Source organism: Myotis davidii, unplaced genomic scaffold (assembly GCF_000327345.1).
Source record: "Myotis davidii unplaced genomic scaffold, ASM32734v1 scaffold26, whole genome shotgun sequence".
In the NCBI taxonomy this organism is placed as follows: domain Eukaryota; kingdom Metazoa; phylum Chordata; class Mammalia; order Chiroptera; family Vespertilionidae; genus Myotis; species Myotis davidii.
In genome coordinates, this window is record NW_006299245.1 from 601,397 (window position 1) to 625,932 (window position 24,536).

At 36.0% G+C, this 24,536-nt stretch overlaps 1 protein-coding gene across 4 annotated transcripts in view; it reads left to right on the forward strand.

Moving 5' to 3' along the window:
• SYT1 (synaptotagmin 1) overlaps positions 1-24,536 on the forward strand; it is a 552,577-nt gene that overhangs the window by 99,211 nt on the left and 428,830 nt on the right. For all 4 annotated transcript variants that reach the window (XM_015571122.1, XM_015571120.1, XM_006774704.2 and 1 more), the window contains exon 2: positions 10,301-10,422. The gene's annotated coding sequence lies outside the window, so the exon portion shown is untranslated. The remainder of the gene's footprint in view (positions 1-10,300; positions 10,423-24,536) is intronic.

The window sequence follows — 24,536 nt, forward strand, 5'->3', positions numbered from 1 at the left end:
TAGCATTAGGAAGGTTGAGAACCACCAGTAGAGAATAGTAGAGGACAGTGCTAACGATGTAGTGTTATGAGTAATCTGCATAGCAGTAATGGTGACACTATTAGAGTACAGAATATAGGAACAGAGAGCTGAGGACAAAACCTTGGAGGTTTAAACCTGGATATGGTAAAGGAAGAATAAGCAGAAAAAGATACTAAAATAAAATACAGAAATACAAAAACCGTAAAAATGTGTATATTGACACATGACCAAAGTTTTCAGACAGTGGAATGGTGCTGAACAAAACCACTGCAGTAGAGAAGCTGAACATTGAGCTTAGGTGTTGGATTTCACAGTCCTGAGGTTCATGGTGACGTTAGTAGAATGAATGGAAATGCCAGATTGCTAAGGATTTAATAGATACATGGAAATAAATGCAGAAAAGTTTACTATGAAGGTTCCATAGTAAAAAGGAGAAATGTCAGTATAGGATAAAAGGGCTGTGGAATGAATATTTTGGCTTAGTATGGAGAAAATTGAACTTGTTTATAAACCGGAAGGAATCAGAAATATTGAAGGAAAAGAGTAAGGATTCTTAATCAAGGTCTGTAGTGTAGGAGTCTATTTTGAGTTTCAGATTTTTTAAAATATATTTTATTGATTTTTTACAGAGAGGAAGGGAGAGGGATAGAGAGTTAGGAACATCGATGAGAGAGAAACACCGATCAGCTGCCTCCTGCACACTCCCTACTGGAGATGCGCCCACAACCCAGGCACATGCCCTTGACCGGAATCGAACCTGGGACCTTTCAGTCTGCAGGCCGTCGCTCTATCCACTGAGCCAAACCGGTTATGGCCAGATTGTTTTTATTTTTATCTCTTAAAAGCACAAACAATATATCGCATGTATGTGAATTTTTATTGAGTCATGAGAGTCTCATAAGGTTCCATACTCTCCACTGCAACCCCAATAAAATAAAGTTTGGAATCTCTGAAATGTATAGAGGGAACATGTTATGGGCAATGACCAAGGAAGCAGGGTAACATTAGTTTGAGAGGATGTATATTTTACACCATTTCATTGAAAAGTTCATCTGTGAATCTCAACATGTGCCATGTATATTAATGACAAAGATGAAAAGAATGATTCATATCACCTCTTAATTTTCTCTGAATTTGGAAGGAAAATAGACCTGAAAGGACCTGTACTGCGTGCCTAATGCAATACATGATTACTGAATACTTGCCCAGTCTGTGGGGCCCTCAAACAATTAAGCAGGACACCTAATCCAGACTGTACAGGAACCATGTCAATGTGATTCTAATAATGCTATATCCTCAAGTATTTTGGAAAATTAATCTGATGTTAGTGTGTAGGATGGATTAGAGGTGGAAGATTTCTCCAGAGGTTATTGCTTTAAGCCAGGTATAAATTGGTAAACACCTGAGTCAGCGGTCTGAGTGCATTAATGGTGGAAATGGAGAGAAAAAGGCAATTTGCTACTAGATACATTAAGGAAAAAGAATGGATAGAATTGTTCCTGATTACAGAAAAAGGGAAGGAAGCATAGATGACTTCATACGATGTTCATACTAAAATAACTATCATATATATTTGTGTTTAGTCCATTGTAAGCCTCCAGTAAATGTAATTAAATGAATGAATACATGACCACGTGAGAAAGAGAGGAAACAATGTGTTGGAGGGTGGAGTGTAAGTTTTAGGCATTTCCAGTTTGAAAAGAAAATGCAAAGATCTTTGCCTAACTTAAAACAATTTGTCAGCACAATATGCCCATTTCATACCCTATACTATCTTAGTAGTATTACAAAAGTGAGCCAGTTTTGCTAGGCCCACTTGTCTTTTAGCCATACACTAAAAAGTACAGCAGAATTTATGTAAATGAGCATAAGCCTGAAAGACTGATAGCTGGGGTCCAAACCTCAGTTTAACCTCTCACTACTAGTGTGGCCTTGAACAAGTTGTATAATCATTCTATTTCTGTGGGAATAATTGTATCATCTTCCTCATACGGTACTAAGGGCTTGATAAATGATATACTACCCACTAGCTTTCAATGATACATGAAACATGAGGTTTGCAGATCACTAGATAACTTATCCAAAGTTGTCTACCAGGAGATACTGAATGTTTATCTCTTTGTACAAGACATTGTGTTCATTACAATGGCTTCAGATTAAAATAAGTATAGTATAATACAGAAGGCTTAGAAAATACATTTTCTTACTTTGAAAGGTCTAATGTGCTAAGAGTTTTCAAAATAAACATATTTCATTAGTTTATATGTACATACTTTAATGAATGTTAAAATAATTAAAGAATCTTGATTTTTAAAAATCTTACATATTCCAAAATTTCTTCTGTATATCATAAATCATTCACTTGGTTTGGTTTTAACTTTATAAATTTTCTAGCTTTAGTTTTCTTTTTTCCTGGCTTTTTTTTTTTAAATTCATAGTGCTTTTACAAATATAAAATAATTCTAGGGATTAAAAATAAATATCCTACTCTCCCTTTCTCCAATATAATTGGTGGACTCAAAATGTTAGTGATTTTTCCATAGCTTTAATCATTGTAAATTATGTGCTTTTACATTTGATTTAAGAAACAGGTAAAATTTTGATTTTATTGTTCAATTGAGATTTATATAGTTGTCTTGTCTTTTTGTTTGTTGTTTGCTTGTTTTGTTAATCCTCACTAAGGATATTTTCCCATTGATTTTTTGACAGAGTAGAAGAAGGGAGAGAGAGACAGAGAGTGAAACATTGATGTGAGAGAGACATTTCGATTGATTGCCTCCCGAACATGCCCCAACCAGGGCTGGGGGATCAAGCCTGCAACTGAGGAATATGCTCTTGACCAGAATCAAACCCAGGACCCTTCAGTCCTCAAACTCTATCCATTGAGCCAAACTGTGTAGATGATACAGTTGTCTTTTATTTATCTTATATTGCCCAAATAATACAAAGAAGATATGTCATTTTTAAAAATAGGTAATTTATGAGTTTAAAGCAAAAGGTTTTGGTTACTATTATATGAACAAACTATTTTTTTGTATATTTTATTGATTTTTTACAGAGGGGAAGGGAGAGGGATAGAGAGTTAGAAACATCGATGAGAAACATTGATCAGCTGCCTCCTGCACACCCTCTACTGGGGATGTGCCTGCAACCAAGGTACATGCTCTTGACCGGAATCAAACCTGGGACCCTTCAGTCCGCAAGCCAACGCTCTATCCACTGAGCCAAACCGGTTAGGGCATGAACAAACTATTTCAATAGAGGCTTCCTTTTCCTATTGAGTTGTACTTGTTATTGCCTTGGTTTTCTTATATCTAGGTTTTTTAGATATGGCCAATGTGACATAAAAATGTAGGATGTACTAAATATTTTGGTCAAGATAAACTTATACCATAAATTAAACGCTGACTTTTTTATAATTTACTACATTTTTTTGTTTATTGATGTCTTCTTTTCTCATCAAATATATAGTCCATCTGTAAATTATAAAAAATTTATTGTGGTTTAACTATTTTTTTAATATATTTTATTGATTTTTTACAGAGAGGAAGGGAGAGGAATAGAGAGTGAGAAACATCGACAGCTGCCTCCTGCACACCCTCCACTGGGAATGTGCCTGCAACCAAGGTACATGCCCTTGACTGGAATCGAACCTGGGACCCTTCAGTCCGCAGGCTGATGCTCTATCCCCTGAGCCAAACCGGTTAGGGCTGTGGTTTAACTATTATTATTATTATTTATTTACATTAAGAAAGCTTAATTTTATTTACTTTGTTAATAGTATATTGCCATTCAACCAATGTCAGTATATTCTGCCTTCATGATTGTAGTTAATTTTTCATGATTTTGTTGCCTTTTTATGAAAGTTTACATCTTTTACAATTTCTTGCATTATAAATATATTCACTACATATATTTGTTCATGTCTTTATTTTTGTATTTGGTACTTCAGCATTGGGGTTGGGATTAAATTTAGCAAAAGGTAATACAGTTTTAATTGGATTTTATAAAGCTAAGCAACATGAAGGTTAAGACATTATCTGTCTTGCTTGTTCCTGTGCCTTTAGGCCTACAAAAGTACCTTCCATGTAGCTGCTCAATATATATGTGTTGATATAGAGGAGAGATGATGGGAGAACTAGGCTATAAGAAAAAGGGAAAAACAAATTAGTATGGCATTTCTGGCCCTCAAGAACCTAGAGGCAAGATAAGGAAATATGACAGGTGCATAAAAAACTATGAATAACAATTAGTTCAGTGATGAGATGTACACTCCAGTATACCATAATTATATGTGCTTTCAGTGTTTAAGAGTGGAAATCTCTAGGGCCTAGGCTATAGTGTTTTCAAATTTGAATTGGTTTTAACTTTATATTAAAAAAATAATTATATCAATAAGAGTAGCACTAACAATAGCCAATTCAATAGGACTTATTATGTGCTAACATTGTAATTAAATTAATTTACCCAATGCTCATAATAACACTATTGGAGAATTATTATATTCAGGTGTTTGGGTATTTTTAGATGAGGAAATTGATCATTATAGCTAGGAAGTGCTGGAGCCTGGATTTGAACTCCAATTTTCTGAAGACAGAACCCAATGACAACTAAAAAAATAAGTCTTTGAAAGATCAATCCAGTTCTTCACTGTAAATGTCACTCATTTTTTCCCATGCAAGATTCCATTCATTGATTCCTAGATTAGATTTATAGCAAAATAGTAAGCATTATAAATAATCTCTCTATATAAAAGCCTAATATGCTGTGTCTGACCAATAGGTCAACCTTTCGGTTGACCGCTCGACCAGTCACTATGACGCACACTGATCACCAGGGAGCAGACACTCCAACCAGTAGGTTAGCTTGCTGCTGGGGTCTGGCCATTCGGAAGTGGACAAGACTAGCTGGACATGCCCTGGAGCCCTCCCACAGTCTCTCCCCAGCCTCTAAAATATTTCTTCTAATTAATTTTCTTTCAATGTGTATGAATTCGTGCACTGAGCCTCTAGCCATGATATAAATATTATTTCAAACTATTTAAAGCTTAAATATATTAAATAGTATAAATGTTAATAAATCATGTTTTATTGAAAATTTATTAAAGGACTGTATTTTGAAATAAGCATAATAACTAAAAATTAGTGCCATAAAATTAATTACTTTGGCTTTATTCTCCCCAAACACATTATAATAATATAAGTATATTCTTTCCATGCTTGTGTTCTTTGCCTAAGTGTATTCTTCCAATGGTTTTGACCTGAACTTCATATCAAAGTTCACCTAAATTCCCACAATGATCAACTATTGCTTCTATAGATCATGTGAATGACAATGCTCAATAGATTACATGCATGATGCTAGTTTTTGCAAATTTCTAGTCTAGATTTATTTCCTAACTAATTTATCTCAAAAAGAAGTCTAAATCTCTTTTGAATAATTTAAAATCAAACTTGAAAATAAATTTATAAAAGAAATATATTCATTCATCCTAACAAAGGAATAAAGACACTGAAGACAATCAATTGAACAAAAACAGGCTGGCAAAATCCACAGTGTATTCTTTGCTAAGATTTTAGAGAGAGAAAAAAAAGATGAAAGTAGATGTATTGTTGTATGGATTAAATTAGACAAGACAGCCAAGCTTTTCAAATTTGTTTTTTTTCTGATCAATTCACAAAGAAAATTAATATAAAGTTTCTGTGGCTTTCATCTCACATTGACTAATTATGGTGAAGGATTTTTCCCTAACATTTTTGCTTTTAAAAAAATCCAACCAAACCTTATTCTAATAATAAAGCAAAAACTTTATTTTCTGAGTATTTTAAGATATTTTAATATTGTGTTCTTAGAATTAAAGGGCTATGTTGGTTTGACTTGGACTTGCATTGTAGCAAGGAACTAGAAAGTCTATGATGAAAATGGCACTTTTTAGTCATTGGGTTGAGAATAAAAAGATATGAATGTAAGAACTTGGGCAAGTGAATTTTTATTTTGAATATTTTACCAATGAGGGGAATTACTCCTTTTGAGAATCTGGTGAAGATTCACAAATATATAAATGCATACAATTCTACGTAATATCTCAGGAGGCATACAGACATCTTGGAGCTACGGTCTCCATCAATAGGTAATGAAACCAAGAGCTAGGTCATTCCTAAAGGACTTTTGCAGTCTATTCCTCTAATACAGTTTGCAAACATTTTCCACTAATTTATTTTTTTAACTGGGAAAATTTTTTTTGAATGCTGTAAGTAAAAGCCTCGTTCTACTAGTTTCTCCCCCACTTTTTGCCTTTGCCCACTGCAAACAAGAATCTTCTTATGCAAATACCATTTCGAGCTTCTTGGCCCAAAGAATATTCTAATGTAATTATTCTTTAAATATTCATGTCTTGGATAATTTGCTGTTATATCAGCTGATTTGCTTATACATAAGGTCAAAAACTTGAGGTAATTCATCATAAACTAGTCATTTATCAAGGTTCACTGAATCTTTTAACCTACATTGATTACTATAAAGTTAATTGTCCATATTTGAACATTACTCAAATTAGCCTTTTAAAAATTACACAATAAAAAATGAAGATACACATAAGTCAGAATACATAAAACATCATAAGCAAATAACCTTTGGCAGTTTTTATTAGAAATCTGTATCTTAAGCATATCCCTCTAGATAAGCTATTTGTTATATTAAAACTATTTATATATAACCTAATAAAATTTATAGTACATATATTCAATGGAAGAAAACAATTAATATATTAGAAACATTTCACTCTGAGAACACAGTACTATAAAATTTCTGACTTAGATGTTATTTTTGTCTATAAGCTTTTATGAATTTATATATTTATGTATATATGTATATATATATGCCATACAATACCATCTTTTAATATTATAAAATTTGAAGTGCAAAGTCTAAGAGAAGTATCTTAGTTAGAACAAAATGTATTTTGCTTTCATGTTTTATTTTTTATACATTTGCTTAACCCAAATTGGTTTATGTATGCTTTTCCCATAAGCTGTAACTCTAAATACTGTTTTTCATGACAGATTAGCAGGAGCGCATTTTATTAGTCAAATGTGCTATAGTTTACCATGCAAAGTTGACCTATCATGAAAGTAACTTAGGGAAACAGTAACATTAAATGATTGTTAGCATCTCGGAGACCATTTTCTAAATTACCCACTCATTTATACATTCAAGAAATATTTGTGGAATTACTACTGTTCCTGGCCAAATGATGTTCTAGGCCCCAGTTATGCATTAATAAACCAAAATGAAAAGAACTTTAGCTCTTAGAAGTTTTTAAAGAGGTGATGGAGGAGAGAAGAGGAAACAAGCATACATGCAAAACAATGATAAGCACTACAAAGAACAGTACGAAGAGCCGCACAGCGTTACTTATCAGTTAAACAAATCAACCGACTGAACCTCAGGGAGCCTGAAAACTAATTTTTAAATTAATATGATAATTTTTACTCCCGGTAATAGGTAAAATAGTGTTTTTTTGAATCATGGTAAATGTCGCCACTCACCCATAACTCCACACCATTATTCAAAGTGTAACTAGAGGGACTAGATCCTTCAGTGGCCTCCCATGGTTCCCTAAGCTGGAGTCTCAGCAGAGGCTCACCCAGGCCTGCCTCCAGCATTGACATGCTCCGTGTTTCTCCATATTTACTATATCCAACCGCATTCACCATTTTTGTTGTTGCTTTTCAAACCTATAACGCTCATTTTCTGCCTCCGGACTTCACAAACATATTGTTTCATCTTGAATCCACCCCTTTACCCACCGCCCCCAGCTCCCAGTATACCTTCAAACACAGCTAATTCATAAATGTGGTTTCTACGTGGAATTCTGGATCAGGGCCCCTGCTCTCACTTTCCTAGTATCTTTACCTGTCCTTTTTAGAACGCATCACAATGTAAGGAATTATATAATTGCATATACTCTTTGTGTATTATCTATCTCTGTCTTTCATTAGCCTGAAGGCTCCTTGGGGTGAAGTGAGGGGGCACTGAGGTAGCTGTTGCTTTCCTTTGCCTGACACAAATAAGCATTTAGAAAACTGTTTCTGAGAGAAAGAATGAATTTCTATCAAAAAAGTCTTCAGCTTACAGCACATGGTTTTATGCAACTCATGGCAAAGTGGGTTCTGGTGGGAGCTGGTAATAGCCTTTATACCATGTGACTGAGCAAATGGGTCTAGTTGAATCTTGTGTTTCTCAGTCTGCATCACGCATGGGTCCTGCCCCAGGCTCTGCTGGAAGTCTACTGCTTGCTTGTAGGCTCATTGTCCCAATGACAGATGGTTTTTAATCTTCGCTATCTGGCATCCAGAATGGGAATATATTTCTAACTCATGTATTCTTTCCAACATGTAGAAAATGACTCCGATTGGCTGTGCTTTTTGAGTAATCAAATACTTTTGGGGACCTGTGGCCATGGGAAAAGGCTTTAACTGCTCCCTGGCAGGAAAAACCACTTTATGCTTGGAATCATTGTTGAAAAAAGGATCCAATTGTGAAAAGCCACAATGTGTAAACTATGAAAGAATTTCAAGATATGATTTGATCATCTCATGCCCAGTACTCTGAAGGACACACACACACACACACACACATATTCACATGCGCGTGCACATGCACACGCACACACATGCACATAAGGACACAGTGTCAGTGATGTTTTGTACATCTTTTGAAATGAGAAATTAGAATTCTCCTTGAGGAGAGGAAGAATCCTTCAGTGCCTAGCATATCCTAAATCTCCATGTGGCACTTTTCAATTTGTAGTAATATTCTATTTCATTTCTTTATCTGTCTCCCCAACTCTTTTTTCAGAGGCAAGGAACTATCTTTCCCTTTTTATCCCCAAGATCTGGCCAAAAAGAAAAAGAAAAAGAGGTCAATATAGGCAGTCAATTAATGTTCAGTGACTGAACACAGATAATAAATAACCACTTATAATGGGAACAAGGCAAAATGGAGCTCAGAAGCCACACAGGGAACAAAGTTCTCATAGGCAACACCTATTTCTTTAAACCAACAACTAAGGTTTTCCCAAACCTAGTAAACCCTCAGATTTTCCTACATGGATTTAAGCCATAAGGATTCTGTTCTATCAGTTGGCAAATAGGAATCCTTATAGCTGCAGAAAAACTACAAAATTCTATTCAGAATATAATGAAAGCTGCAGGAGATTGCGTGTGTATTTATCTTGTAGGAAAAACTTGAGTCCTACAAGGTGTTGCTATGTTAGCTCCCTCCAGAGAATTGAAACTGAAACTGTAAAGAGAGCGGAAAGGTCTGATTAGGATAAGAGCTACTGGAATATGCAGTCTCCAGTCTTAATTAGGAACACAAGATTCAGCGGATAACATAAATCTCCCTCTTTGTGTTTCTACATTTGTGAATGAATTATGCCACCGTACTTAGAGTTTGGGGATTTCATATTCTAAAATCATTATTTAAAACCCTAAAATATAAGGAAGTAGGTTTCTCTATATAAGAAAGTAGATAAATGCATTAAGGGGTGCATTAAATAAAACAATAAAAGGAAGAAGGGAAGAAAACAATGGAAGAGAAAGAAGAGAGGGAGAGAGGAGAAAAGAACAGAAGAAGCAAAGAAGGAAGGGAACTATTGAAATAATAAGATAGAACCGCGCTGCAAGTCCGATGCATTCGTATGTGCTGTATTTCAATGTCCTTCCTGGGTAAATAGCAATACCTTTCCATTTTACTAGCACGGCGGCACTGCTGTTGCTTACAAAGAGATTCACAAGTCAAAATAGACTCAGTTAGCTTTTCAATAATTCTAAAAGGTGGGAGAACCAGCCAGAGATGGATAGCACTTCAGTATCCTAACAAGGAGTCTTGTTAGCAAAACAAAGTGTGAATTGCTTAGAGATAATTCCCCCAGTGGGTAATTCCTCTGGGCACTGCTATGGCAGTGCATGCTATTTCTGCTCGCAGACCAATGCCATTGGACAGGATACTAGTATGTCAGAAGAAACGTGAAGAATTCGCTTTTTTGAAACATTCATCCTTCTGGATTTTTCTTTATGCCAGCATGATTCACATGTATTGATTCTTAGCCTGGAGCACCTAGCACAACCAGGAATTAAGGAGGCTAGAGCAGGGATGTGAATAATGAATGGGCTGCATAAATAATCAGAACTCTCTATGCCCAGTTAGTAGTAAAAGCAAGTGCAGAATTGCAGGCCAGCATTGTGATGGATTAATTCTTTTATTCTCTCTCAAGGGAAAACAGGAAAACGAAAACTAGCAAGGACTTGAGTGACAAACGCCTGGATTCAGATCGAGAGACTGTCCATTTGCCTATTGCTTCATTCCTGGAAATTGTGCTGCAACTGTCTGATTAAGGTATTTGGATAAAACAGAAACTTTGATAGTTTTTTTGATGATCATCTTCCCCCAGCCCCATCCTTATACATATTTTGTGACATATGGTGGTGGTAGGGCATTTGCGCAGAAGATCAGAGGTTTGTATCTCTTACTTTTAAGCTGATTTTATGATATTAAAGTAAATATCTTTTGTAATTATTACTAGTATTAATACCCTTGAAGTGCTAGTTTAGTTGATGGGGCGCTGGTCATTTATATAACATTTTTGCTTTCTCCTACTTTCATTTTGTACTTCATCACATCCCAAGATGTCATGGATCATTATCTGTAGATGATCTTGAGCAGCCTTGCATTCTGCAAGAATATGCCATGACATCTGCCTCTGTGCCTTTGTGCCCTGTTGTACGGATGATATTTGGGTAAGGGGGTGAGAGAGGAGGCAGAATCTGTCTCAGGCTAATGTTATTTTGTGCCATGCCATGTCTTATTCTCATATATGCTTAATTGAACAATGAAGTACATATATCATAGTGTACTATTACATATGTTAGAGTACATAATTGGGGTTGTAAAGTATCTGCTTGAATGTCTTAACTAATGAATTCCATCAAATTCAATTATCATTCTTAGACTCTTCATTAACCAATCAAATTGCTTCTTTGGTCTGTCATTTCTAACATATATTCACTAGACATAAACACTATTCTATCAAGTAAATTTGAGGTGATTAAATTATCTCACAAGTCATTATTTGAAGTCAAGTGTTATTGATATTTTAGATTTCCAAAGAATTGTTTTTCACATTATTCTCATTATTTACAGAAGAAGTAGTGTTATAGTATGAGACTGTCTTGAAGACTTTATTTCACTATTTGCATCTTAATGTTTTTTTCCACCCTCAGGAAGTTGGACACAATCAGTCTCCAATAATAAAATCATTTAGAAATAAACCACCTATAGGCCTATAAATTCACCAACATATTAAATAAATCTGTCCATTAGGTTTTTGTTATATTACAAGCTCTTCACCTTTTGGGAATGAACTATTTCAATATTAGGAGTTTCTCCAATTTCTCATTCAGTATGATACTACAGAATAGAATCACATTTGTTATTGTATAAAACTGTTTTATATTAATTTTCATAAATTTTACATATATTATTATTACAATAAACAAAGTGGTCTGATAATGCATATAACCAGAATCAAAAGCATTTTAGTTTCCTAGGAAATAATCATCACAGTGATAATGATTTTTTCAATAATTTTATAATGAAAAGCATGTGCTGATGCTCTGGCAATGTGGTCCTTACTATACAGCTTTTAAAACATTTCTACTTTATTCTCTTCTATTTTGATGGCTTCTAGGAACAATTTCTTCTTCTATTCTGCAAATATTTTAAGGAACATCTCAATGTAGCCTGAAGAGAACCTACACAAATATCTATTCCTGGGCACTATGCCAGGTTTGCTTAATCAGAATCTTTTGGAATGGGTTCCAGAACTAGCATTTTGAATATGTATGTCAGATGATTCCCATGTATTTAAAAGTTTAAGAACCACTACTCTATAATATGAGAGGAAGTACACAGCTGGGAGGGAAACATTGTAAAATTATCCTATATAATAAAAGAGTAATATGCAAATTGACCCTAATGGCAGAACAACTAGGAACGACCGGTCGCTATGACATGTGCTGACCACCAGGGGAAGAAGCTCAACGCAGGAGCTGCCCCCTGGTGATCAGTACACTTCCACAGGGGGAGCTCCACTCAGCCACAAGCTGGGCTGACAGCTGCGAGCACAGTGGCAGTGGCAGGAGCCTCTCCCGACTCTGGGGCAGCACTAAGATGTCCGATTGACAGACATCCCCCAGGCTGCCAGAGGGATATCTGACTCCCAGCTTAGGACTGATCCCCTGGGGAGTGGGCCTAAGCCTGTAGGTGGACATTCCCCGAGGGGTCCCAGACTGCAAGAGGGTCAAGGCCAGGCTGAGGGACCCCCGAGTGCAAAAATTTTCATGCACCAGGCCTCTAGTAAACATATAATTGATATCAAACATAAAATATTGAAATTAAATTACATTTATATTTTGCCCAATCAGTATGACTCAGTGGTTGAGCGTTGATCTATGAATTAGAATGTCACAATTTGATTCCTGGTCAGAGCACATGCCAGGGTTTTGGGCTGGATCCCCAGTAGGAGGCATGCAAAAAGCAATCAATGATTCTCTCTCATCATTGATCTTTCTATTTCTCTCCCTCTCCCTTTCTCTCTAAAATCAATAAAAAATTTTAAATAATTAAATTTAGATTTTTTTCTTATATATTTTTATTTCTCAGGAATAATTTTAGGCTATATTATTTCTGCTTTCATGCTAAATATTTTAAAATTAAAATTCAGTATATGGATGTCAAAAATAATCATATCTATTAATTTAAAAGTTTTCCAAGGTTGTCAAGTAATATAAATTACCTCTACCATATTAATGGTATTAAATTTATAATTTGTACAATTAATTATTATTTTCTCATTTGAATCTTTAGTTTTACAAAGCTTTCTATATAACATCATTTTTTGCACATTAAATATATCTAAGAAGCACCACTTCTTTTAAAAATATATATGTATTTTTATTTATTTCAGTGGAAAAGGGAGAGGGAGAGATAGAAACATCAATGATAAGAGATAATTACTGATCAGTTGCCTACTGCATTCTCCCTACTGGGGATTGAGCCAGCAACCGAGGCCTGTGCCCTGACTGGGAATCAAACCATGACCTCCTTGTTCATGGGTTGATGCTCAACCACTGAGCCACAATTGGTTGGGAAGCACCACTTGTTTAAGAGCTAGAGCATGAGGGACAAAATAGTCTCAAATAGGGGACATACAGTATTAAACTAGCTGTTAAATAGAGTGGATGCTCATTAATGGTTATGTTCATAATTCAGGGCAATAGATATATTCAATTATTATAAAATAAATGGATACATATAATAGTTACACATCCATTGAGAAAGCATATGAATGGAGGAAATGTTTAAACAGAGAAAATGAGCTACTCTGAGTTATTCAACCCACCACTTAAGTCTTCATCCAAATTTATTTTCTAAAGAATTCTACCCTCTCTATATTTGTTTAAAGTTTAGCATAGCGTGTTTTAACATACCAAATTTACCAAATTGCTGCATTTACCCATACAATTGTTCCTTTAATTTATTATATATTTATTGAATACCTATTGTGTATTAAGCACTATGCTAAATTTGTTACCTTTACTGCAGAAATTAGACTACAAAGAGCAGTTTGTTCTATTTGAAATTTAGTACTTTACATTTTACCATTTCTCTTTATTTTTTTGTTCTTTAAATTTGGGTGGGTTGAGAGAACAGGCAGCATCTGTGCCTGGGGATGGATGAACAGGAGTGTGAATAACTCAGAGTCTGCCCAAATAAGGACACTCTGTCTTATTTGTACTCTAACCTTTGGATTTCAAGACGGTCGAGTGGCCCTAAGTAGAGACCCCTATAGTCCCATTTAACCTAAAGAACAAGAGTTACATGTGGAAATGCAAGCAGAACTATTTCCTCAATCAAAAATCCTCTATTCAAAGAAAAATTAATAATTTCAAAATGAAGGCCAATAATATATAGCATCTCCTGATTTGATATAAGACACACTAGTAAGCTAATCTGCAGTATAAAAAGCAAGAGTTAGAAAGCCATTCTGGGAAAAGAGCCCACAATTCTTTATCAAATCTAATTTTCAGTAAAATAGATTATCTAAAAGAAAAGTTTCCAAAATCTCTATTGCTTAGGTTGAGGCACAGAAGTCATCTTGTAATTTCTTAAAATCCCTCCTTACCCTGGAAAATGCACTGAGGGGGAAAATATGTTTTACTTTACATTGAAGAAAGTGTCAAAGGGGATTTTTAAATGCATAGCATCCCTCTTTTCCATTCCATTCTCAAGAAACAGGAGCAAAGGATAAGATGGATGTTAACAGCATCCAAATGAGAGTCTTAGGACAGCAATGAGTATGTTGAGTTATCTCAAAATATATATTTTCAGCTTTCAAAACTACTATGAATATCTGGGCTTAGTAAGACTACAATGGTATCACCACCCAACTTTGTGGGAATTTCCCAAATACTTTTGTTTCCCCATCCATTTGAAATGATACTTCAAAATTCCTGACCAAATCTATATCACCAGTTATCTTCCCCTATAAACTTTGTTTGACATTCCATACATTTAGGTTTTCCATCAATGTCTTTATGTCCTACCTCCCTTGGCCTTAAAAATCTTGTCCATTGGGGAGCCTGATTTCAGACATTTATGTTATTCAACAGTGATTTTGTTAAGCATCTTCTATGGCAGTCACTCTCCCAAGGCCTCTGTGCAGGCCCTGTTCTCATGAAGATTTCATTTTAGTGGAGAGCCAAACGATTATCAAAGGTCAAATATATAAATACTTAGGCCCACTAAAATATTGGCCATCCAATAACTTTAATCACATTCTTCTCTACCTTTTTTCCTCCCAAGTTTTATGTAGTCAGTGATCCTACTCTTCATTTTAATCTCATTATTACTGTTGTCAACCATGCACTAAAATCAATCTGATCCATTTATTTTAACGTTTTTAAGTCTTTCCATCTTCTTAAATGGAAAGGACAGGGTATGCATACATTTACATATTAGAGAAAGCTGAATTGCTGGAGAAATCTAATCCATATAGTTAGGTCTAAGTAACGGTGTAGGGGCAGAAGGGAAGGCCATACCATGGGATTACAGAATCAAAAACTCACAACCCAGGCCTCATAAGGCATCTTTTTGGATCCTGAGATTTTTCTTAATTACATTTTCCAGTGACTGAATGCCCTATTCTGGGACACATCAGAATACACCTTTTGCTCTGTTGCTCTGCCTGTCCGACAAGGTAACTTTGGTATTGATTAAGTTGGACTAGCCATTTCTAAATTCAGTAAGGAAGGTCTATATGTATCTAGTCAAGATAAAAAGAGCAATCGTTGTGGTAATATGAAGGAAATTATTTAATTGAAGATAACTGGCTATAAAGCACAAAATAGATGATAAGAAACAATATGTAGCAACTAATATTTTATTTAGTGATGATTTACAATTTATTTAATGCTCATTTATTTTTTATTTGAGTGTATCTGTTGCCAATTGTTAGGCCTTTAAAAGATTCTTCATTTGTCATACATTTACCCCTTAAGTTATATGTAGCTAAACATATATCGAACATATACTCAGAAAAATAATAAGGTTCATATGAACATGGGAAGAGAACTTGATATAATCTGAGAAACATAGCCAAAGTAGGAAATGGAGAAATAGATGGAAAAAAAAAGACATTTTCAAAAGCCCAGTAATTTTGTGAGGTGACAAAGGGATATATTGAAGGACAGAACATTGTGTCTGGTGCTAATGTAATGGGCTCTGGAAAGCTATATTTTCCTAACATAGTAAAATGCACATTGAACTGCCTGAAATACAGTCTAAACTCACTGTCTGCATCTAGATGAATCACTGATTACAAAACCATTTCATATCAACAGTTGCAGTGGACTCAGATGAGGCACTCAACCACCTCCCATTTATTAATATTTCTAAATATATAGATCAACACCAGATAAACCTGAAAATCATCAAGGGTCAGAAAAGAAGAACATAAAGGCAGAGGAGAAAGACTCAGAACTGATGTCATGACTAAACAGGGAGAGGCCAGTCCCTTATCAAGTCTCTTGTGGCTAAAAACCTTGGGTCCAATGAGGTTAAAGTTCTGGAACTGAAATTCTCACATAAATTCAAGACCCTGGAATAGCCATTTCTTTCTTGATAAAGCAGCAAGAAAATTACACTCACTGGTCTAGGGAAGTGACTGGAGTATGTCTTCCTAAGAATATAGGTGAAATGAAAAAAAAATAGCTCTACTATAACAAATCAAAACACTAGACCTTGGCATGTCCGAGTGTGGGGCTCAAATTTATATTATTCATAGTACATGAATTCTCCCAAATATAATTTATGTAAACTAATGGAAACCTACCGTTCTTATAGAAACATGTCTTAGCTAGAGCACACAGGACTCTTGAAGGGAAACAAAACACGCACACACACACACACACACACACAGACACAAACACAAAACAAAGAAACAACACACAAACCTGAAAACGAGTTTTCAATTAAATAATGATAAATTACTGTGTGAGAATTATCCAACATAATGAAGAATAAGCAAGCACCAAAAGCAGGAGAACTAAAATCCTAAATATTTGAGATAGCTTAACAATATGGAAAAAGCACAATTAACCACTTTGAATTATTAAGAAAAAAAAGGAAGAAATAAAAAACAACATTAGGATACAATGAAAGCAAATTAGCAGATAAAGTATATAAATTTAAAATTTTAATGAAAATTTTTAGGAGGAAAAGAGAATAGCCTTAAAGAATATTAATGGAATGTGAATTATACCTGTAGACATTTTCTAGAATGAGAAGAGTGTTAATAAATGGGGAAAAAAATGAGTAATTACACAAATGTCTACTAAAAATCCCAAATGGATGGAATTAAAAGTTTATAACTGAGAATTTCCCATTTCCGAAGATGTGGGTACCATAGAGAGAATCATTCCTAGCCACAAACCAGACGAATAAAACAAACTGAGATACATAGACATTGTAACAAAGCCACAAACTCCAAAAACAATGCCAAGATCTTAAAATCAGAGAGAACAGACAATATAAAGAAACAAGGAAAAAGGTAATATTTTGCCACCTAAAATAACCAGATGAAAAATGGAAATAAATAACTTCAGGTGTTGAAGTAAAATAACTAGCAAACTCAAGTTCTATACTTACATAAAGTATTCAAATAATTATTCAAGATAAATTCTGGGTATGTTTACTTTATTAGAGACCTGAGTTCAAACTTAGGTTCAAAATAGAAAAAAAAATCAAGAATTAAAAGGAAGATAGAGCAACAAAACCAAATTTATTTAAGGTTGCAATGTAACCTTGTAAGACAAGCATAAAGAAATTTTGAGAAGTCAAAATGAGAAAAAAATGAATTACAAATGTGCACTTAAGGTGAATATATGCCATTACAAGAAACATTGTAAACTAAAGACCAAAAAGAGAGAAACATTTAAATTATAGAAAAAAGTGATAGGAGTGATGGATGAGATGATATAATGTTCTGAAGAGGAAGTAGAAATCTATTATTGAAAACATTTTAAAAGATAATTATTTTGTGAAAAAGTTTAAACAATTCTGCCAGATGATGGAGAAATGCATTTTAAAATATTTCCTAGCTCTCACATACAGGGTGGGGCAAAAGTAGACTTACAGTTGTGAGTACACAAAACACAGTTTATTCTTGGATCACTTTTTATTGCTTATTGTATTATTGTCCATACAATCAACTGTAAACCTACTTTTACCCCACCACCTTGTATTTATAGATAAGTATTGAGACTGTACTTAGGAGGCTTAGAGTAATATATAGGAAGGTTTTCTCAAATATGAGCACAACATCACAATTATCTAGTTCATAAATTTATTTAGTATTTTCTTATTACACTTTGAATGAACAAGAGACAGTCTGGGGCAGGGGGAAAAATCTTTTAGAAAAAATATAATATCTTTCCAAAGTAGTTCCTACTCAAGATGGCAGCTAGTATAGAACGTGACCAGATTAATCCGTTGGGATTAGTGGTTGTTTGATGTTATACAGAGAGAGAAATGAACATCTGATGGCACCCAAGAAAGCACTTCTCTAGGGTAGAATAGTCATCCTACTCACCCTATGTTCTTTAGGACTTTTAATTCTAAAAATATTGGAGGTTTTTAACCATGTTGTTTACTTCTGAATATAAATGTAAGGAAATTCAGTTTTATAATTTAGAGACTCTTGAATAAGATTTGTTTTAAAAATAAGATTTTATAAACTGATTTAAGGTCAGCATGCTTCAAGTTTATTTGGGATGCAAAATGATCTATTGAAATCAACAAAGGAGATCATTTCAAAAAGTATTCATCCAATAAAAAGTATCTATAGTTAGAAAATGTACATTGGTCTATTTTTATTTACCAGCAAAGTTTTCTTTCTCTTTATAAAAACTTTATAGGAGAGAGGAAATTTAAAAATAAAATAAAAGGCAGAAAATATTATCTGTAACTTTAAAAATTGTATTCAACGTTGCCTGCTCTTCACGTACCATGGTTTCCAATACTTACTGGTCTTCTCTGATTCCGTTATGTTGTGGGCAGGCTGGATAGTGCTTTACCACCAGTTTTTTTGTATCTAGGCAAGAGCATTCAACCCAAAATCCAAGTTTGTGTTTTTCTACTGAAAGTAATATCTCTGGTAAATAGGAAGGATGACTTATGTGTATTTATCTGACCATATATAAAAAATATTCTTTGTGTTCATCATTAAGTTTAAATTATATTGCTTTAAATCATTGTTTATAGTTTCTTTCTGTATATCTCCAATATACTACTGAGTTTTAGATCTCTGATACCTTAAGATGTGTAACAGTTGAAATAAATCTATTGTTTCCCCACAAAATGTTTTTAGTTGGTAGTTTTTCTTTATTTAATGAAACAAATAATTTCTTTCATAGTCATAGAAATTTTTTGCAAAGTTTTAGCTAACCTAATGCAGTGAATGAAAATTTGCCTTTGTCTAATATTTATTCAGAAAGTAAAAGCTATATTTTAACAATTATAACTATAGAGTAAGAGGTTATTTGGTTTTGTTTACTAACCATTCCTGTTTATATATAATGAAATATATATATATTTCTTTTAGCAGGAGGAAAATTATTCTTCCATATTTCAATAGCCTTGTCATTTATACCCTGAAACTATTTTTTTAAGAATATATATTATCCATTTTCCACATAGACACTGAAATTTAGTTTGTGAAATGGAATGTATATCTATGTCTATGTTTCTCTGTAATGGGATTTTAGACTATGATGGGTGGTTTTCCATATACACATGAAGGATTAGATACATATATTTTTTATTTCCAAAAATCCCATCAGTATTGTCAGTCTCTGAATATAAAAACTGCCTCAATGTTTCTGATATTTCTTATTAAAGTATAGTCACAATGCAGAATGAAGAAATACATTTTATGAAGCATGACCATGAAATAATATACACTGAAACTTATGGCCAAATGAGTGTTGCCCTTCACTGTGTTCACCTTGGATTTTAGAAATGCTGCTGTTTTTCAAAATATTTTGTAACACATTTTTGTGAACTGTCTTTAGAGCAGGTTTATACACCAGAAAACATTTCTCAGCAAACACTGGGAAGACATTGCATTATTTTGACTAGTGAAAATATGGAGGTAGCCTCTCTGAGACATTGCTTTTAATGATTTATGTTTCAAACAAAATAGGCGTCCATTATGTGTACTTTTATTTTACCCTAGAGGCCTGGTGCATGAATTCATGCACGGGTGGGGTCCCTAGGCCTGGCCAGCGATAAGGGCTGATCAGAGCCTGGCTGTTTGGGGCCTGCAGGCCAGGGAGAGGGATGGGGTGTGGGAGGTTGGTCACTGGTCCCAAGGAGAGAGCTGGCCCTCAGTTCCTTTGGGAAAGGGACCATGTCCGCCACCACCCACCCCCAGTTCCCCATCCCAGCTAAGGCCCTGAAGGCCCCGGCAGGGTCGAGAGAGGAGGTGACGGTCGCCGGGCCAGGCATGGAAGGAACGGATGCTGAACGGCTGTGGGGGGTTGGCTATGGGAGCGCACTAACCACCAAGGGGCAGCTCCTGCATTGAGCACCTGCCCCCTGATGGTCAGTGTGCATCATAGTGACTGGTCAATCAATCATTTCAGTCATTTGGTTGTAATAGTCACTTAGGCTTTTATATATATAGATAGTACTTTCTTTCCTAAAAAATATATGTATCCCAGAAAAGGAGGGCTTCTAAGCTGATGGGTTCATGAATTACATGTTGAGTAAAGGACCTTATCACAGAATATTACTTTAGACTCTTAAGATTCTTTAAAAATAAAACAGTAAACAACAACATTTCAGGCTGGATCAATGAGTAGGCTTACTGTTTTATTCACCTCTTGTTATATCATTTACTTATGTCCTTATCTCATACAAGTATTTAAGGTCCTTACTAGAGCCCATAAAACCATACATGGCATGCCCCTGTTATCCTTTAAATTCTGTTCCAGAAGATAGAAGAAGAGGAAATACTCTCTCATTGATGTTATGAGACCAGAATTACCCGAATACAAAAACTCAACGGAGACTTTTCAAGTAAACTGAATATCAGTAGGTCTTAATAACATAGAAGCAAAATATCCTCAATAAGAGACAGTCCATAAGCTAGAAGGATGGTCTGCCTTCTGTCAGCTGTTCATTTTTTAAACCAATATTCACCATTTTGAGCACTATTCTATGTGGTCAGGAAGTCAGACTTGTTACCATCACTCATATAGTCAGCCTCTTATTACTTAAGTCACCCAACAAACATTTCTTGAACATGTATAATGTGTCAGACATTATACCTGGTACTGGGGAATATAGCAGTGACCAAAGTAGGACAAATTCTTGCCCTTCTGGAACTTATCTTTTACTAGAGAGACAGGCAATAAAGAGGTCATACATGTAAAATATATAGCATCTTAGTGATATGCTAAAAAGGAAAGAATTTAATGTGCACATGAAGGTGAAATTTACATAGGTTGTTCAGAGATGGCTCCATTAGGAAGGTGACTTTTGTAAAACCCTAAAGCAGCGGTTCTCAATCTGTGGATCGTGACCCCTTTGGCGGTCGAACGACCCTTTCACAGGGGTCGCCTAAAACCATCCTGCAGATCAGATATTTACATTATGATTCATGGCAGTAGCAACATTACAGTTATGAAGTAGCAACGAAAATAATGTTATGGTTGGGTCACAACATGAGGAACTGTATTTAAAGGGCCAGAAGGTTGAAAACCACTGCCCTAACGGATGTATAGGACAGGCTCTTGACAATGTCTGCTGGAAAAGAGGACGTAGAAAGAACAAGCAGACACATAAGTAGGAGGTCAGTGAAGACTGAGACAAGTGAGTGCTTGGAGATAAAGTTGAAGTCTTAGGTGGAGAACAAATCATGCAGTGCCTTGAGGAAAATGGTGAGGAGTTTAGACCTTCTACTTAGTATAATGGAAAGCCACTGGAGGATTTCTAAGAGGGAAAATGCCATAAAATGATTGACTGTTATAAAAATTCATTCTAGTTTCCCTGGAGAAGATATATTTAGGTGTCAAAAGTACAGTCCTGGCTTGTGTGGATCAGTTTATTGGAGCATTGTCCTGTACACTAGAAGGTCATGAGCTCAATTTTTGGTCAGGGCACATACCCAGGTTGTGTCTTTGATCCCACATTGGGGTGCATCCAGGAGGCAACTGATCAATATTTTTCTTTCACATCAATGATTCTCTCTCTCCTTCTCCCTTCCTCTCTCTCCAAAATCATTTTTTTAAAAAAGTACTGGCTGAGAGACAATAGGAAGTTATTGCAGCAATGAGGGGAGAAAGCTGTCAGAGGTTAGTAGCTTTGATTGGACTCAGGGCAGTATAATGGTGAAAACTAGAGACTTGAGACATATTCTGAAAGTAGAACCTATATGACCTGTGGATGGATTAGTCATGGGGAATAAGTGAGAAAAATTAATCAAGAATTATCCTAATTTTTGCCTGAAACAACTTGGTGAAGCCATTTACTGTGATGGGAAGATTCAAACAGGAATAAGTAAAGGAGGAGAAACCAAGTTTTGTTTTCTCCATAGTAAGTTTTAGATTCTCATTGGATTTCCAAGAGATAACAAATAGGCAGTTAGATAGAGGAGGCTGGACCCCACCTTAGTAAAAGTTGCTTAAATATTAGTGACCTTTGTCATGTCACTTTATTATGTCTATACTTAATAAGTGTAACTTTACAGAGTACCAGGGTTAATTTGACAGATAATTGATGTAGAAAGCCTGAGCCAGCCTCTGCAAGTCTCTTGGCCTATCCCCCAGGTTGGCAGTATTGGTGCAGTAATGCAAGCACCATGTCCTCACATGGCCACAGAGAAAGCAAGGTAGCTGAGGGAGTGTGTGTAGCAGAAAAGGATCTTTCTTGCTTTCTTTCTTTCTCGTCCTTCCTTCCTTCCTTCCTTCCTTCCTTCCTTCCTTCCTTCCTTCCTTCCTTCCTTCCTTCCTTTCTTCCTCCCTCCCTCTCTTTCTTTCTTTCTTTCTTTCTTGCTTTCTTGCTTTCTTGCTTTTTTTAAGTTCGTGCTCTCTTCTGAACAAGAGCAAAATACTTTCCAGAAAATTACTAACAAACTTCTCCAATGTGTTCTTGTCCAAAGCAGTATTAAATGCTTATCCCTATGTTATCACTTGCAAAAGAAGGGGTATTATCTAAATTTAATAACTATGACTCATTTCTTATGGCTGGGATTCCATCATTAATGAAGAAGCTAGGGTATATTGGGAAGGTGACCTTCCATGTCTGCTACAGGAAGCATTGGCTTACAGATGGATTTAAAATCAGGGCAGGAGGATGCCCCCAAAATTTGTCCACTCTACACTCAAAATATCTTCACTGTTCCTCTATAATACCCATTGGATATGACCACTGGAAGAATGAAAATGTATATTCACATAGTCTAGGGTATCACCTACAAATTACTTGCTTCTAGGAGTGAAAGAAAACCATAACCAAGTATAGTCTTAGGTTGCCAATAAAAAGGGTTCTCTCTCTCTCTCTCTCTCTCTCTCTCTCTCTCTCTCTCTCTTTCTCTCTCTCTTTATTTCTAGTAACTTCATGTTTTCCCGGCAGCTGAGGGAAAACACAGCCTAGAATAGCATAATCTAATCTAATAAAAGACAAACATGCAAATTGACCATACCTTCACTATGCCTTAAGCCATGCCCACCATCCAATCAGAGTGACTGTATGCAAATTAACACAACCAAGATGGCGGCTGGCAGTCATGGAGATGAAGCGAGCAGGAGGCTTGCTTGCTCCAGTGATGGAGGAAGCTAGGGTATATTGGCAAGGTGACCTTCCATGTCTCAGCTCTCAGCTCCACTCAAAGCAACAAAGTTTCAATTATAGGAGATAAATAAACCCCAGATACTTGCTTTCAGCTGGCCGTGGCCACAGAGCTGGAGCTCGGCTCTCAGTTCCACTGAAGGCAACAAAGTTTCAATTATTGAAGGTAAATAAATCCCAGAATTAAAAAAAAAAAGAAAAAAGCAGAGGATGGGAGCTTCCATCGCCAACAGGCTTAGCCAGCCTGAAAATGGCCCTCAGCCCCTCACCCAGACTGTCCAGGCACCCCAGTGGGGACCCCTATCCTGAAGGGGGTGTGACCAGCTCCAATAGCCTTCAGCCCTTCACCCAGGCTGGCCAGGCACCCCAGCGGGGACCCCCACCCTGATCCGGAACACCCTTCAGGGCAAACCAGCCGGCCCCCACCCATGCACCAGGCCTCTATCCTATATAATAATAGGGTAATATGCAAACTGACCCTAACAGCAGAACGACTGGGAATGACTGGTCACTATGACACACACTGACCACCAGGGGCCAGACACTCAATGCAGGTGATGCCCACTGGTGGTCAGTGCGCTCCCACATAGGAGGAGCTCTGCTCAGCCTCAAGCCAGGCTGACGGCTGCCAGTACAGCGGTGGTGGTGAGAGCCTCTTCTGCCTCCTCAGCAGCGCTAAGGATGTCCAACTGCAGCTTAGGCCTGCTCCCCGCTGGCAAGTGGACATCCCCCAAGGGCTCCTGGGCTGCAAGAGGAATGTCTGATTGCCTTCCCCGGGGAGCGTGCCTAAGCCAGCAGGTGGTCATCCCCCAAGGGGTCCCAAACTGCAAGAGGGCACAGGTCAGGCTGAGGGATTCCCCCTCCAAGTGCACAAATTTTTGTGCACCAGGCCTCTAGTCTTAAATAAATTTAATGTGAATTTAAATTCAGCAGGTCAACAAAACAACGAGAAAACCCACTGTGTGGGAAAACATATTTGCCAACGTCATATCTGATAAGGGCTTAATCTCCAAAATTTATAGGGAACTCACACAACTTAA